The 18157-nt window shown below is 42.8% G+C and overlaps 1 protein-coding gene across 3 annotated transcripts in view; it reads left to right on the top strand.

The window, feature by feature from the left end:
- LOC106564812 (signal-induced proliferation-associated 1-like protein 2) overlaps window positions 1–18157 on the top strand; it is a 120171-nt gene that overhangs the window by 16675 nt on the left and 85339 nt on the right. The window lies entirely within an intron of this gene.

Below are 18157 nucleotides of genomic sequence, written 5' to 3'. Positions count from 1 at the left end.
CAGAAATGCAATGGAACTGAGCTACCTCTCACGTGAGCACGCAGGCCTGAGCCTCATGCCCTGCTGGCAGTGTTCTGACTCCAGGAGCTCTTATTCATCCCCACCTTACAGTAGAAGCCTCAAACAAGGTTCTAAAGACTGTTGACATCTAGTGGAAGCCTTAGGAAGTGCATAATGACCCCACAGACACTGTAGTTTGGATAGGGAATCAATTGAAAAACTACAAACCACTTCCTGTTTGGATTTTTTCTCAGGTTTTTGCCTGCCATATGAGTTCTGTTATACTCACAGACATCATTCAAACAGTTTTAGAAACTTCAGAGTGTTTTCTATCCAAATCTACTAATAATATGCATATCTTAGTTTCTGGGAGTGAGTAGCAGGCAGTTTACTCTGGGCATGTCAGTCATCCAAGCTACTCAATACTGCCACCATCCATAAGACGTTAATGCACGCTTAACCCGGAGGAAGGAAACATCGTTCAACTGACGACCAAAGTCAGCCTGCAGGTGCCCGGCCCGCCACAAGAAGTTGCTGGAGTGCGATGAGACAAGTAAAGCCCACTCCCCTACCAAACCCTCCCCTAACCCGGACAACGCTGGGCCAATTGTGCGCCGCCCTATGGGACTACCGGTCACTGCCGGTTGTGACACAGCCTGGGATCGAACCCAGGTTCTGTAGTGACGCCTCAAGCACTGCGATGCAGTGCCTTAGACCGTTGCACCTCTTGGGATGCCTTAAATTGGAGACTTTTAACTTGAAAACGTGCAGGATACCTAATGTACTTGTCCTCTTGCTCAGTTGTGCACCTGGGCCTCCCACTCCTCTTTCTATTCTGGTTAGAGCCAGTTTACGCTGTTTTGTGAAGGGAGTGGTACACAGCGTTGTACGAGATCTTCAGTTTCTTGGCAATTTGTCGCATGGAATAGCCTTTATTTCTCAGAACAAGAATAGACTGACGAGTATCAGAAGAAAGGTCTTTGTTTCTGGCCATTTTGAGCCTGTAATAGAACCCACAAGTGCTGATGCTCCAGATACTCAACTAGTCTAAAGAAGGCCAGTTTTATTGCTTCTTTAATAAGAACAACAGTTTTCAGCTGTGCAAATGTAACGGATGTGAAATGGCTAGTTAGTTAGCGGTGGTGCGCGCTAATAGCATTTCAATCAGTGACGTCACTCGCTCTGAGACTTGAAGTAGGGTTTCCCCTTGCATTGCAAGGGCCGCGGCTTTTGTGGCGCGATGGGTAACGATGCTTCGTGGGGTGTCAGTTGTTGATGTGTGCAAGGGTCCCTGGTTCGAGCCCGGGTTGGGGCGAAGAGAGGGACGGAACCTACACTGTTACACAAACATAATTGCAAAAGGGTTTTCTAATATTCAATTAGCCTTTTATAAACTTGGATTAGCTAACACAACGTGCCATTGGAACACGAGTGATGGTTGCTGATAATGGGCCTCTGTAGATATTCCATTAAAAGTCAGCCATTTCAAGCTATAATAGTAATTTGCAACATTAACAATGTCTACACTGTATTTCTGATCAATTTGATGTCATTTTAATGGACAAAAAATGTGCATTTCTTTATTAAACAAGGACATTTCTAAGTGACCCCAAACTTTTGAACGTTGTGTGTGTGTGTGTGTGTGTGTGTATCGATGGATAGATTAGATAGATAGCAACCCATTGTTCCCCGAGAGCCGAAGACGTGGATGTCGATAGAGGAAGCCCCCCGCACCTCTCTGATTCAGAGCGGTTGGGTTAAATGAGGAAGACACATTTCAGTTGAATACATTCAGTCCTTATATATGAGATCCGTAATTGTTTTTCGGTTTTAGAGTTGTTTAAGGTTTCAAAAATGCAGCACCAGTCAAAAGTTTGGACACCTACTATTTCAAGGGTTTTTCTTTATTTTTCTACTATTTTCTACATTGTAGAATAATAGTGAAGATGTCAAAACAATGAAATTACACATATGGAATCATGTAGTAACCAAAAAAGTGTTAAACAAATGAAAATATACTTATATTTGAGATTGTTCAAATAGCCACCTTTTGCCTTGATGACAGCTTTGCACACTCTTGGCATTCTCTCAACCAGCTTCATGAGGTAGTCACCTGGAATGCATTTCAATTAACAGGTGTGCCTTCTTAAAAGTTAATTTGAGAAATGTCTTTCCTTCTTAATGCGTTTGAGCCAATCAGTTGTGTTGTGACAATGTAGTGGTGGTATACAGAAGATGGCCCTATTTGGTAAAATACCAAATCCATATTATGGTAAGAACAGCTCAAATAAGAAAAGACAGCCCATCATTACTTTAAGACGTTTTAGGTCAGTCAATCCGGAAAATGTCAAGAACTTCGAACGTTTCTTCAAGTGCTATAACGAAACTGTCTCTCATGACGACCGCCTCAGGAAAGTAAGACCCAGAGTTATCGCTGCTGCAGAGGATAAGTTCATTCGATTTTCCAGCCCAAATAAATGCTTCACAGAGTTCAAGTAACAGACACATCAACTGTTCAGAGGAGACCGTGTGACTCAGGCCTTCCTGGTTGAATTGCTGCGAAGAAACCACTACTAAAGGACACCAATAATAAGAAGAGACTTGCTTGGGCCAAGAAACTCAAGCAATGGACATTAGACGGGTGGAAATCTGTCCTTTTTAGTCCGAGTCCAAATGTGAGACTTTGGGTTCCAATGTCCACGTCTTTGTGAGACGCAAAGTAGGTGAACGGATGATCTCCGCATGCATGGTTCCCACCGTGAAGCATGGAGGAGGTGTGATGAGGTGTGATGGTGTGGGGATGCTTTTCTGGTGACACTGTCAGTGATTTTATTTAGAATTTAAGGCACACTTAACCAGCATGGCTACCACAGCATTCTGCAGCAATACACCATCCCATCTGGTTTGGGCTTAGTGGGACTATCATTTGTTTTTCAACAGGACAATGACCCAACACTGCTCCAGGCTGTTTAAGGGCTATTTGACCAAGAAGGAGAGTGATGGAATACTGCATCAGATGACCTGGCCTCCACAATCACCCGACCTCAATCCAATTGAGGTGGTTTGGGATGAGTTGGACCGCAGAGTGTCCAACTCAAGGAAAGGCAGCCAACAAGTTCTCAGCATATGTGGGAACTCCTTCAAGACTGTTGAAAAAGCATTACAGGTGAAGCTGGTTGAGAGAATGCCAAGACTGTGCAAAGCTGTCATCAAGGCAAAGGGGGGTTACTTGGAAAAATCTAAAATATATGTTGATTTATCACTTTTGGTTACTACATGATTCCTTATTTGTTATTTCATAGTTTTGACGTCTTCACTATTATTCTACATTGTGGAATATAGTAAAAATAAAGAAAAACCCTTGAATGAGTAGGTGTGTCCAAAGTTTTGACTGGTACTGTATGTAATTTTCTTAACCCATCTATTCACTAAATTACAGCATAGGTTTCAAGTATCCTGCTAGCTAGTCTTGGTTATTAGTCTGGTGACTGATTTTGATTTAAAGTGACTGATTTAAAATTATATATGACATTAGAATTATGCCTTAATCAATTACCTAGATGGATCAACTTCTTACTTTCACTTGTATCGACAGGTCAGTGGTTAGAAATATATGTTTATGATTCTGAGAGTTAATTACCTTATGTCAAACCATGGAAATGTGATGAGCATGACGAGTTTGCCGTTTTGTGAGGAGAATAAAAACGTTTTTTTCAATCAAGAGACGAGGAGCACGCATGACAAGGACAGCTGGAGCACACCTGATTGGTTGGGTTAAGCATGAATAGTAATTGAAATTGGGGAATACCATCTCCTACTACGTTCCCATTAAAGTGAGATGAGAAAATTATGGCTAATATTGTACGGCAAAGTATTGTGGTTGTGCAACATTGCGATGGTCACTCATGGTTCATTGTCATACATTCCTAACCAATCGCATTAATTATTCAAATCGACACCACATGAAATTATGGCTGATTAGTACATTTGTTGAAAGTAATGAGCATTGCAAACCAGAAGCATGGCGATTTTTGTGCACTTCTCGTCAACTGTTACTTCCGTCCCAAGGCTGTTACTCCCGCCCCACTGGCAGGTACAGAAGTAACGTTCACACAGCACACGTGAGCTGTCCAGAGCAAAAAGAAGCACCCATCAATCTACTCTCTGAGCTTATTTATTTTAGGGAAAATGTTTTGCCTCCAATAGTGAACGTACTAGCATATGTTGGTTACTGTTGATAGTCTGCAAAAAGAAAGCTACAAAAAGACACCTAGCATTTGTCTTGGCTAGCCTACTTTAGCCATGTCTTTCACTTTTGGAAAGTTTATCTTAAAGGGGCATCTTCTCAATTACATACTTTAGAAACAGAAATGAATGCAACTAATATAATACAATTCTAAAGAATAAAGTAATTACTTACATTGCTAAATTATATTACACCACTTTTTTAAATGCATATAATAACCAAATGTAGCTTGTTAATAGCTGAATATGGAGCAAAAGCATGCCAACCCTATAGGTACTGCATGACCCCATAAGAGCTACACCATGTCCGGGCCAGTAGATATTCTGTCCGGGCCAGTAGATATTCTGTCCGGGCCAGTAGATATTCTGTCCGGGCCAGTAGATATTCTGTCCGGGCCAGTAGATATTCTGTCCGGGCCAGTAGATATTTTGTCCGGGCCAGTAGATATTTTGTCCGGGCCAGTAGATATTTTGTCCGGGCCAGTAGATATTCTGTCCGGGCCAGTAGATATTCTGTCCGGGCCAGTAGATATTCTGTCCGGGCCAGTAGATATTCTGTCCGGGCCAGTATATATTTTGTCCGGGCCAGTAGATATTCTGTCCGGGCTAGTAGATATTCTGTTCAGGCCAGTAGATTTTTGGCCAACTGGTCCAGGTGAGAGAAAAAGTTCATGTTGGACCCTGGCGTGTTTCATATGCAGCTACGGAGTGGTGGCCGCATAAGCTATTTACTGTACTCTGATTTTACAAATAGCCATCTTGACTAGTTTATAAAAGATGTCAAACTGACTGAATAAAGTCGTTCTCCTAATGATGCTTACAGTGCTGGGAAGAAGTATCTGCCCCCTTTCGGATGTTCTCGAATTGCATATTTCTTATGCTGAATGTTGTCAGATCTTCAACCAAAACATAATATTAGATAAAGGAAACCGGAGTTTACAAAAAAATTATAACTTTTATTAATTAAATAAATAAAAGTATGCGACACCCAGTTCCCCTATGTGAAAAAGTAATTGCTCTGCATTTGGTTGCTGTCATTGCAGATAAAGTTGGCACAACCAGTTATTGAGTGTAAGGGGGCAATTACATTTTCACACAGGGGCATTGGGTGTTGAATAACTTTGTTTATGAAATAAGTATGTCATTCTTGTGTTATTTGTTCACTCAGGTTCCCTTTATCTAATATTAGGTTTTGGTTCAAGATCTGACAACATTCAGCAACATTCATTATCAAAAATATTTGTAAAAACAGAGAAAATCAGAAAGGGAGGAAATACTTTGTCACTGCACTGTATATGATATTTTCGAAGATATTGATATAGGTCTACAGATTTCATCCAAGTGTTGACAATGGAGTAGTCATCTGCTGCTTTCTGTGTCGCAAAGCCCATGTTTAACACCTGCTTCATTCTTCAATCATACCTGTATTGCAAATAGCTGAGAAAATGCCTATTAAAAGGATGCTTGACGCCTGTGGAAGTCCACTGACTCAAATGCAGTCAAAATGAAGTTTTCTGTGTTTTTATATCATATTGTACAACAGTTGATGCAAGTAAAAGTGTGAAAACATTTGATCAGTGTTATTTCTTGACAGTTGCTGGTTGAAAAATGCAATCTAGCATTACACCATGCCCAAACCGGATGCGAGCATGCGTCCGCCATCGTGTGCAAATTGATTTTGTCCCCCCACACCAAATGGGATCACGACACACAGGTTGAAATATCAAAACAAACTCTGAACCAATTATATTAATTTGGGGACAGATCGAAAAGCATTAAACATTTATGGCAATTTAGCTAGCTAGCTTGCAGTTGCTAGCTAATTTGTCCTATTTATCTAGCTATTTTGCTGTTGCTAGCTAATTTGTCCTGGGATGTAAACATTGAGTTGTTATTTTACCTGAAATGCACAAGGTCCTCTACTCCGATAATTAATCCATGGGGAGCCGGGCCGGCTACTTTTTCTATTTGGCTGGTTTCTCCATGTGCTTGTGGAAAACACTGCAATAGTCATTGGTCAGTTTGCAGAAAGATCTGCTGTGCGGCTATACAAATTCACTCCACCATGTACAGGTGTGCTCTTCTGCTATCAGTCTGGAACAGGAAAACAAACATACTGTAAAAGGGAGTTCTGAAACTTCAGTTCGTGACTCACACACACCCTGTCTCAGGGCGGCAGGTAGCCTAGTGGTTAGAGTTAGGGGCCAGTAACCGCAAGGATGCTAGTTCGAATCCCAGAGCCGACTAGGTGAAAAATCTGTTGTTCTGCCCTTGAGCAAGGCACTTTAGCCTAATTGCTCCAGGGTCGCTGTCAATAATGGCTGATCCCTGGCCGTGACCTCACTCTCTGAGGGTGTCTCATTGCTATATGCAAAAAATACATTTCCATTTTCGCACCACACACTTCTACAGGTTACTCTTGTATATGTGTGACCTGTAATAACAAAGACGAACAAAAACCTAGTCAGGCAGCACAGATATCCTCGTCCCGTATCTGTTTTTGCTGCCAGCCCTATGGCCATGACAGCCACCACAGGATTTGCCTACAGCCTACTATGCAGCTCAGACAAACACGCGAAAAGGTTAGAGCATGGAGGCCAACCAACTAAAATGTTTGGGTCTAGCCTTAAAGAAAGACCCAGTCCTTCAGAGGCCGACTGTACTTTCTCAGCGAGACCTAAATGTCAAACAGAAATGTCTAATATGCCGCTGTAACCACCACAAGAGAACCCCTGGTCTGTCTGTCATTAGCATCAAGCTTCCCGTTCACTTCAGAGTTGATATAATGCAGGTGTTCTGGCTCCGCGGAGGGGGGAGACGGTAATTAAAGCTAGCGATGGCTAAATTGCTTACGTCGTTAGCGTTGCATGCAAGCAGCCTCGCTCGCATTCTGTGCCACCCCTGTGGGTGTGTGAGATGGAGTTTAGGATGGGAGTTTTGAGAGTCCGTGAAGACAAATGAACCGTTTTATTTATATTTTCACCGTATAGTAGTGGATATGTGCACGATAAAGCAAGCCTGGTTGATGAAACCTACAGTTGACTTTGTAAAAGTTAGACTGCGCTTTTTCTTCTTTCCCTAGATGAGGAATGGACATACCATACCCCTCCACTAGCATACAAAGGAATGGAAATAACTTGCTCTACATTGAACTTCAGCTCGGTAGCCATATTTACGAGACCTTAACCTGTTTGGGCTAGGGGGCAGTATTGAGAATTTTGGAAAAAATATGTGCCCATTTTTAACTGCCTCCTACACCAACTCAGAAGCTAGAATATGCATATTATTGTTCAGGTTTGGATAGAAAACACCCTAAAGTTTCTAAAACTGTTTGAATGGTGTCTGTGAGTATAACAGAACTCCTATGGCAGGCAAAAACCTGACAAGGTTTCATGCAGGAAGTGGCCTGTTTGACAAGGAGTCGTGCGTCTTGCATCTGTTTATTGAAGAGTAAGGATGTTAGCTGTAACGTGACAATTCCCAGGGCTCCAATAGGCTCTCAGGACCCGGGAAAATCATGAAGGTTGACGAGGCAGCCTCGGGCTGAAACAGATTATCACCTTATTCAAGTGTCCCATTAGGTGACAATGGAATGAGGCGCGTGCGCGATTAGCCCCCGTGGAGTATTTTCATTAGGCTGTTTAGTTTATTGCAGATTCCCGGTCGGAATATTATCGCTTTTCTACGAGATAAATGGCATAAAAATTGGTTTTAAACAGCGGTTGACATGCTTCGAAGTACGGTAATGGAATATTTAGACATTTTTTGTCACGCCATGCGCCATGCGCACGACCGTGGATTACCATTCGTATAGTGTCTAGAACGCACGAACAAAACGACGCTATTTGGATATAACTATGGATTATTTGGGACCAAACCTACATTTGTTATTGAAGTAGAAGTCCTGGGAGTGCATTCTGACGAAGAACAGGAAAGGTAAGACATTTTTCTTATAGGAAATGTGATTATGGTGAAGGCTAATCTTGCCGGGTGTCTAAATAGCTAGCCGTGATGGCTGGGCTATGTACTTAGAATATTGCAAAATGTGCTTCATCCGAAAAGCTATTTTAAAATCGGACATATCGAGTGCATAGAGGAGTAATGTATCTATAATTCTTTAAATAATTGTTATGCTTTTTGTGAACGTTTATCGTGAGTAATTTAGCAAACTGTTAGTAAATTCCCCGGAAGTTTGCGGGGGGTATGCTTTTTCTGAACGTCACATGCTAATGTAAAAAGCTGTTTTTTGATATAAATATGAACTTGATTGAACAGACATGCATGTATTGTATAACATAATGTCCTAGGTGTGTCATCTGATGAAGATCATAAAAGGTTAGTGCTGCATTTAGCTGTGGTTTGGGTTTTTGGTGACATTATATGCTAGCTTGAAAAATGGGTGTCTCTCTGGGCACTCTCCTGACATAATCTAATGTTTTGCTTTCGTTGTAAAGCCTTTTTGAAATCGGACAGTGTGGTTAGATAAACGAGAGTCTTGTCTTTAAATAGCTGTAAAATAGTCATATGTTTGAGAAATTGAAGTAATAGTATTTCAAACGATTCAAAAATCGCGCCACTGGATTAGACTGGCTGTTACGTAGGTGGGACGAATTCGTCCCGCCTAGCCCATAGAGGTTAAACAGTTATGTTTTGCTCCAGAGAAAGCCTTTCATTCTGTTACAAAGTTTATGATCATTTGTGTGTCAGTAGGTACATTTTTTTGGGACCATGCCTGTACACACACACACACACACACACACACACACACACACACAACACTTTAGCGTGGATTAATGTGTGCTAGCCCGACAGGCATGAAAGTCTTCCTGCTTTTAGGCTCTTGCCATCTAAGATGACGAGGTGAATACAGCATGATAAATCTTGAAAGCAAAGGCACCATCTCTTTATCTTTTTCTTCCAGCTTATGTCCTTTACACAGGGCCCTCTGGGAGAAAAAAAATCTACCCCTTCCCCCCCTTCAACCCACTCACACAAACGCAACACACCCTTTACTCAAGTGGACCACGAACTCGTAGCTTGTTGACATTGGCTCAGCGGGCTGCCGAACAGTTGGCACATCACTTCTTTAACATGGGAGTGTCAGGTGGTAGAAACATCTGCTGGCTATCCCCCCCCCCCCCCCAAAACACTCCCACTCTTGGTTTCCCACACACATGCCCAACCACCAGATGTGTTGAAGCAATGCCACACTTTATACAGGCTTGAAAGAGCTTTAAATTACAGTCTATCCCCCTCTAAAATGTTTTCCCAACAGGCCTTAAGCCAAACAGAGAGGCACATTCTGTCAATCAAATTCCTCTTCAATGATACGGTGCGCGCCTTCCCAGCCGACCGGTTGCTGTCGCTGAAGAAAATAGTCCAATCGGGTTGGTTGTTGCCTGGAGACGGGGAAGAAGAGAGGCATAAACATACTCACTGTGATCATACAATCTCCATCTCTCCCTGTTTATCTCTACCTCATATACTTCCACTCTCTTCACAATTCCATTATTGTCTAATCATTTTGTTACCCTTCCCTCTTTCCTGCACTATTTAACTTCAAACCCATGTGAATTATTGCATGTGAGAGTAGTTGAATGACCCTGCTTTCACACTCCGTCACCAGTCCAGCAGATCACTCAACTTGTGGCTGGCACTGCTTTCATCTGCACATGGTGGGTAACTAGGTCATGTTTGTTAGGTGACAAACAGAATAACACAGACTGAAACAGGGAGGCACTACCTGTACTTGTCCAATAAGAAACTCATTTTTGTTTTCCATTGCAAAATGTTTGCGTTGCGTGGTGGCCTATTGCACACATCAAGGGAGAATGACTGCCCCCTCTCATTGAAGCCACGAAAGTTTAAGGCCAACAGCAATACATAATGCATTGTCAGCAAAAAACAGGATCCTCCATTATAGTGAATTGAAAAACATTTGGGGAGTTTCTCCCATTCTGCAGATCCTCTCAAGCTCTGTCAGGTTGGATGGGGAGCATCGCTGCACAGCTATTTTCAGGTCTCTTCAGAGATGTTCAATCGGGTTCAAGTCCAGGCTCTGGCTGGGCCACTCAATGACATTTAGAAACTTGTCCCGAAGCCATTCCCCCGTTGTCTTGGCTGTGGGCTTAGGGCCGTTGACCTGTTGAAAGGTGAACCTTCGCCCAAGACTGAGGTCCTGAGCGCTCTCTGTACTTTGCTCTATTAACCTTTCTCTCAATCCTGACTAGTCTCTCAGTCCGTGGTGCTGAAAAACATCCCCACAGCATGATGCTGCCACCACCATTCTTCACCGTAGGGATGGTATTGGCCAGGTGATGAGCAGTGCCTGGTTTCCTCCAGACATGATGCTTGGCATTCAGGCCAAATAGTTCAATATTCAAACCAGAGAATCTTTATGTGAGAATCTTTGAGTCCTTTATGTGCCTTTTGGCAAACTCCAAGTGGGCTATCATGTGCCTTTTTTACTGAGTGGCTTCTGTCTGGCCACTCTACAATAAAGGCCTGATTGGTGGAGTGCTGCAGAGATGGTTGTCCTTCTCCACAGAAGAACTCTAGAGCTCTGTCAGAGTGACCGTTTTTGGTCACCTCCTTGACCAAGGCCCTTCTCCCCCAATTGCTCAGTTTGGCCAGGCAGCCAGCTCTAGGAAGAGTCTTGGTGGTTCCTAACATCATCCATTTAAGAATGATGGAGGCCACAGTGTTCTTGGGGACCTTCAGTGCTGCATACATTTTTTGGGGGTACCATTCCCCAGATCTGTGCCTCGACACAATCCTATCTTGGAGCTCTACAGACAATTCCTTCAACATCATGGCTTGGTTTTTGCTCTGACATGCACTGTCAACTGCGGGACTTTGTATAGACAGGTGTGTGCCTTTCCAAATGATGTCCAATCAATTGACTTTACCACAGATGGACTCAATTCAAGTTGTAGAAGCATCTCAAGGACGATCAATGGAAACAGGATGCACCTGAGCTCAATTTCGATGGAAACAGGATGCACCTGAGCTCAATTTCGAGTCTCATAGCAAAGGGTCTGAATACTTAACCTGTTTTCACTTTGTCCTTATGGGGTATTGTGTGTAGATTGAGAATTAAAAAAAAATATATATATATTTATTTATATATATATATATTTTTTATATATATTTTTATATATTTATATATATATATATATATTTTTTATATATATTTATATATATATTTTTATATATTTATTTATTTCACCTTTATTTAACCAGGTAGGCAAGTTGAGAACAAGTTCTCATTTACAATTGCGACCTGGCCAAGATAAAGCAAAGCAGTTCGACAACATACAAAAACAGAGTTACACATGGAGTAAAACAACATACAATCAATGATGCAGTAGAATTTTTTTTAATTTAAAAATAAATAAATAAATAAAAAATAAATAAAAATAAGACTATATACAATGTGAGCAAATGATGTGAGATAAGGGAGGTAAAGGCAAAAAAATGCCATGGTGGCAAAGTAAATAAAGTACAGCAAGAAAAACACTGGAATGGTAGATTTGTAGTTTGAAGAAAGTTCAAAGATAAAATATAAATAATATGGTGCAAAGGAGCAAAATAAATAAAATAAATAAATACAGTAGGGGAAGAGGTGGTAGTTTGGGCTAAATTATAGATGGGCTATGTACAGGTGCAGTGATCTGTGAGCTGCTCTGACAGCTGGTGCTTAAAGCTAGTAAGGGAGATAAGTGTTTCCAGTTTCAGAGATTTTTGTAGTTCGTTCCAGTCATTGGCAGCAGAGAACTGGAAGGAGAGACGACCAAAGGAGGAGTTGGCTTTAGGGGTGACCAGAGAGATATACCTGCTGGAGCGCGTGCTACAGGTGGGTGCTGCTATGGTGACCAGTGAGCGGAGATAAGGGGGGACTTTACCTAGCAGGGTCTTGTAGATGATCTGGAGCCAATGTGTTTGGCGACGAATATGAAGCGAAGGCCAGCCAACGAGAGCGTACAGGTCGCAGTGGTGGGTAGTATATGGGGCTTTGGTGACAAAACGGATGGTACTGTGATAGACTGCATCCAGCTTGTTGAGTAGGGTATTGGAAGCTATTTTGTAAATGACATCGCCGAAGTCGAGGATTGGTAGGATGGTCAGTTTTACGAGGGTATGTTTGGCAGCATGAGTGAAGGATGCTTTGTTGCGAAATAGGAAGCCAATTCGAGATTTCACTTTGGATTGGAGATGATTGATGTGAGTCTGGAAGGAGAGTTTACAGTCTAACCAGACACCTAGGTATTTGTAGTTGTCCACAAATTCTAAGTTAGAACCGTCCAGAGAAGTGATGCTGGACAGGCGGGCAGGTGCAGGCAGCGATCGGTTGAAGAGCATGCATTTAGTTTTACTTGTGTTTAGGAGCAGTTGGAGACCACGGAAGGAGAGTTGAATGGCATTGAAGCTCGTCTGGAGGATTGTTAACACAGTGTCCAAAGAAGGGCCAGAAGTGTACAGAATGGTGTCGTCTGCGTAGAGGTGGATCAGAGATTCACCAGCAGCAAGAGCGACATCATTTATGTATACAGAGAAAAGAGTTGGCCCAAGAATTGAACCCTGTGGTACCCCCATAGAGACTGCCAGAGGTCCAGACAGTAGGCCCTCCGATTTGACACACTGAACTCTGTCAGAGAAGTAGTTGGTGAACCAGGCGACGCAATCGTTTGAGAAACCAAGGCTACTGAGTCTGCCGATGAGGATGTGGTGATTAACAGAGTCAAAAGCTTTAGCCAGGTCAATGAATACGGCAGCACAGTATTGTTTCTTATCGATGGCGGTTACGATGTCGTTTAGGACCTTGAGCGTGGCTGAGGTGCACCCATGACCAGCTCTGAAACCAGATTGCATAGCGGAGAGGGTGCGGTGGGATTCGAAATGGTCGGTAATCTGTTTGTTGACTTGGCTTTCGAAGACCTTAGAAAGGCAGGGTAGGATGGATATAGGTCTGTAGCAATTTGGGTCAAGAGTGTCACCTCCTTTGAAGAGGGGGATGACAGCAGCTGCTTTCCAATCTATGGAAATCTCAGACGACACGAAAGAGAGGTAAAACAGGCTAGTAATAGGGGTTGCAATAATTTCGGCAGATAGTTTTAGAAAGAAAGGGTCCAGATTGTCAAGCCCAGCTGATTTGTATGGGTCCAGATTTTGCAGCTCTTTCAGAACATCAGCTGAATGGATTTGGGAGAAGGAGAAATGGGGGAGGCTTGGGCGAGTAGCTGTGGGGGGTGCAGTGCTGTTGAATGCAGTAGGGGTAGTTAGGTGGAAAGCATGGCCAGCCGTAGAAAAATGCTTATTGAAATTCTCAATTATAGTGGGCTTATCGGTGGTGACAGAGTTTCCTATCCTCAGTGCAGTGGGCAATTGGGAGGAGGTGTTCTTATTCTCCATGGACTTTACAATGTCCCAGAACTTTTTAGAGTTGGAGTTGCACGAAGCGAATTTCTGTTTGAAAAAGCTAGCCTTGGCATTTCTAACTGCCTGTGTGTATTGGTTTCTAACTTCCCTAAAAAGTTGCATATCGCGGGGGCAGTTCGATGCTAATGCAGAACGCCACAGGATATTTTTGTGTTGGTTAAGGGCAGTCAGGTCTGGGGAGAACCAAGGGCTATATCTGTTCCTGGTTCTAAATTTCATGAAAGGGGCATGCTTATTTAAGATGGAGAGGAAGGCATTTTTTTAAAATAACCAGGCATCCTCTACTGACGGGATGAGGTCAATATCCTTCCAGGATACCAGGGCCAGGTCGATTAGAAAGGCTTGCTCGTTGAAATGTTTCAGGGAGCGTTTGACAGTGATGAGTGGAGGTCGTTTGACCGCTGACCCATTACGGGTGCAGGCAATGAGGCAGTGATCGCTGAGATCTTGGTTGAAAACAGCAGAGGTGTATTTAGAGGGCACGTTGGTTAGGATGATATCTATGAGGGTGCCAGTGTTTGCGGCTTTGGGGTTGTACCTGGTGGGTTCATTAATAATTTGTGTGAGATTGAGGGCATCAAGCTTGGATTGTAGGATGACTGGGGTGTTAAGCATGTCCCAGTTTAGGTCACGTAGTAGCACGAGCTCTGAAGATAGATGGGGGGCAATCAGTTCACATATGGTGTCCAGAGCACAGCTAGGGGCCGAGGGGGGTCTATAGCAGGCGGCAACGGTGAGAGACTTGTTTTTGGAGAGGTGGATTTTTAAAAGTAGAAGTTCAAATTGTTTGGGTACAGACCTGGATAGCAGGACAGAACTCTGCAGGCTATCTCTGCAGTAGATTGCAACACCGCCCCCTTTGGTCGTTCTATCTTGTCTGAAAATGTTGTAGTTAGGGATGAAGATTTCAGAGTTTTTGGTGGACTTCCTAAGCCAAGATTCAGACACAGCTAGGACATCCGGGTTGGCAGAGTGTGCTAAAGCAGTGAATAAAACAAACTTAGGGAGGAGGCTTCTAATGTTAACATGCATGAAACCAAGGTTATTACGGTTACAGAAGTCATCAAAAGAGAGCGCCTGGGGAGTAGGAGTGGAGCCAGGCACTGCAGGGCCTGGATTCACCTCTACATCCCCAGAGGAGCAGAGAAGAATAAGTATGAGGGTACGGCTAAAAGCTATAAGAATTGGTCGTCTGTGACGTCCAGAATAGAGAGAAAAAGGAGCAGGTTTCTGGGGGCGATAAAATAGCTTCAAGGTATAATGTACAGACAAAGCTATGGTGGGATGTGAGTACAGAGGAGGTAAACCTAGGCATTTAGTGATTATGAGAGAGATATTGTCTCTAGAAACATCATTGAAACCAGAAGATGTCATAGCATGTGTGGGTGGAGGAACTGAGAGGTTGGATAAGGTATTATGAGCAGGGCTAGAGGCTCTACAGTGAAATAAGCCAATAAACACTAACCAGAACAGCAATGGAGAAGGCATATTGACATTAAGGAGAGGCATGCTTAGTCGAGTGATCAAAGGGTCCAGTGAGATTCAGACAGCTAGCCGGGCCATAGGTAGCAAGCTGGTGGAAGATGGGAGGGAGGTCTGTTTTTAGCCACCTCGTGCGTTTCCGTCTGTGGGTTCCGTGTGGAAGGGGGGGGGACCTGTCCAAGTTGGCAAAATAGTTAGTTATAGTGGCCCAAGAAAAAGTGTCCGATAGACCTATTCAGATCGCAGCCGAAAAGACAGCTAACGATTAGCGGGCCGCAGATGGGCGATCAGGTTACGTCGCGACGGAGGGGCCAGTTGGATAACTCCCTTGGGCAGATAACGTCGGTGGTCCAGTCGTGAAGACCCGATGGGGCTCCGCATCGGCAGTAAAACGGGTCAGGATAGGTGAGTTGTAGCCCAGGAGACACTTCAGCTGGCTAGCTCAGGAATAGCCCAGGAGTGGCTGACGGAACTCTTCAGCTGGCTAGCTGGCTAGCTCCGTAATAATGTGTGTTAATTCCATGACCGACGTTGCCAATAGTCACTCAGGTAGCAGCTAGTTAGCTGCAAGATCCAGGTGTAAATGTCCAGAGCCTGCGGTAGAAATCGGGGAAAGGAGAGAGAATAGGTCCGGTATGCTCTGGTCTGAGTCGCGCTGTACAAAAACTGGCAATAGCTTTTCGAGCTAATGGATAGCTGAGGACAGCTAACCGTGGCTAGCTGAACTTCAACTTTAGCCAGTGAAAATGGCTAACCTCTTGCTAGCTTCTGTTGTGGAATTCAGATGAGGTAAATAATACTTTCTTTTTTAAATTGGTGAGGCGGGTTGTAGGAGAGTGCTTTGAGGTTGAGTTTTTAGAATAAATAAAATATATATATATATATATATATATATATATATATATATATATATATATATATATATATATATATATATATATATATATATATATATATATATATATATATAAAAAAAAGATAAGTGAAGAAGAAATATGTAAATATATATATACACGGGACACGACAAGAGGAGGGTAGAGGACGTCTGAACTGCTACGCCATCTTGGATACTGATGGGTATATATATATATCACATTTTTTTATTTTTTTATATATATACTACCATTCAAAAGTTTGGAGTCACTTAGAAATGTCCTTGTTTTTGAAAGAAAAGCACTTTTTTTTTGTCCATTTAAAATAACATCAAATTGATCAGAAATACAGTGTTGACATTAATGTTGTAAATGACTATTGTAGTTGGAAACGGCTGATTAAAAAAAAATTATAATAATAAAAAAAAGAAAATGGAATATCTTATCAGCAGCCATTACTCCGGTGTTCCAATGGCACGTTGTGTTAGCTAATCCTAGTGTATCATTTAAAAGGCTAATTGATCACTAGAAAACCCTTTTGTAATTATGTTAGCACAGCTGAAATCTGTTGTTCCGATTAAAGAAGCAATAAAACTAGCCTTCTTTAGAATAGTTGAGTATCTGGAGCATCAGCATTTGTGGGTTTGATTACAGGCTCAAAATGGCTAGAAACAAAGACCTTTCTTCTGAAACTCAGCAGTCTATTCTTGTTCTGAGAAATGAAGGCTATTCCATGCGAGAAATTGCCAAGAAACTGACGATCTCGTACAACGCTGTGTACTACTCCCTTCACAGAACAGCGCAAACTGACTCTAACCAGAATAGAAAGAGGAGTGGGAGGCCCATGGTGCACAACTGAGCAAGAGGACAAGTACATTAGAGTGTCTAGTTTGAGAAACCGACGCCTCACAAGTCCTCAACAGGCAGCTACATTAAATAGTACCCGCAAAACACCAGTCTCAACGTCCCCAGTGTCGAGGCGGCTTTTCGAAGGACATTTCTAAGTGAACCCAAACTTTTGAACGGTAGTGTATGTTTTAGAATAAGGCTGTAACGTAACAAAATGTGGAAAAAGTTAAGGGGTCTGAGTACTTTCCGAATGCACTGTATGTCATTGAACCAATTATTTTAAAATCACACACAGATTAAGTTATAAGGATAATTGAGTTTGTAATGGCAGCCTGCAGTACCCCGGTCAGCCATGAGTTACTCAATGAGAGGGGCTGCGCTGAGCAAGTTTGCAACCTCACTTTCAAGAGTAGCTCAAACTGCTCATGTTATGTTTCCATGAGATGCCATCTAAACCAATTTAATTTGGCTGTCTTCACACAGAAATGAGTAGTGTCACATGACTGATGGCTTTGTCCATTAATATATACAGTCATTGGCACACACCCAGATAAAGAGGATTATCCACACCCCCTCTTTCAAGTGGAAACTACGCCATATATATACAATTATGTGGACACCTTCAAATGAGTGGATTTGGCTATTTCAGTCACACCCATAGCTGACAGGTGTATAAAATTGAGCACAGAGCCATGCAATCTCCGTAGACACGCGTTGGCAGTAGAATGGCCTTACTTAAAAGCTCATTGACTTTCTACATGGTACCGTTATAGAATGCCACCTTTCCAACAAGTCAATTCATCAAATTTCTGCCCTGTTAGAGCTGCCCCGGTCAACGGTAAGTGCTGTTATTGTGAAGTGCAAACGTTTAGGAGCAACAACGGCTCAGCCGCCAAGTGGTAGGCCACACAAGCTCACAGAACGGGACCATCGAGTGATGAAGCGCGCAGCGCGTCTGTCCTCGGTTGTAACACTCACTACCGAGTTCCAAACTGCCTGTGGACGCAATGTCAGCACAGCTTTTCTCTACAGTGATTGATTAATCATGCTTCACCATCTAGCAGGCCGACGGACTAATCTGGGTTTGGCAGATGCCAGGAAAACGCTACCTGCCCCAATGCATAGTGCTAAATGTAAAGTTTGGGGAAGGCTCTTTCCTGTTTCATCATGACAATGCCCCCATGCACAAAGCGAGGTCCATACAGAAATGATTTGTCGATCGGGGAGAGGGGGGACTTGAATGGCCTGCACAGAGCCCTGACCTCAACTCC

The sequence above is a fragment of the Salmo salar genome, chromosome 12 (genome assembly GCF_965601325.2).
Source record: "Salmo salar chromosome 12, fSalSal1, whole genome shotgun sequence".
Classification (NCBI taxonomy): Eukaryota; Metazoa; Chordata; class Actinopteri; order Salmoniformes; family Salmonidae; genus Salmo; species Salmo salar.
This window is presented reverse-complemented; position numbering and strand designations above follow the sequence as displayed.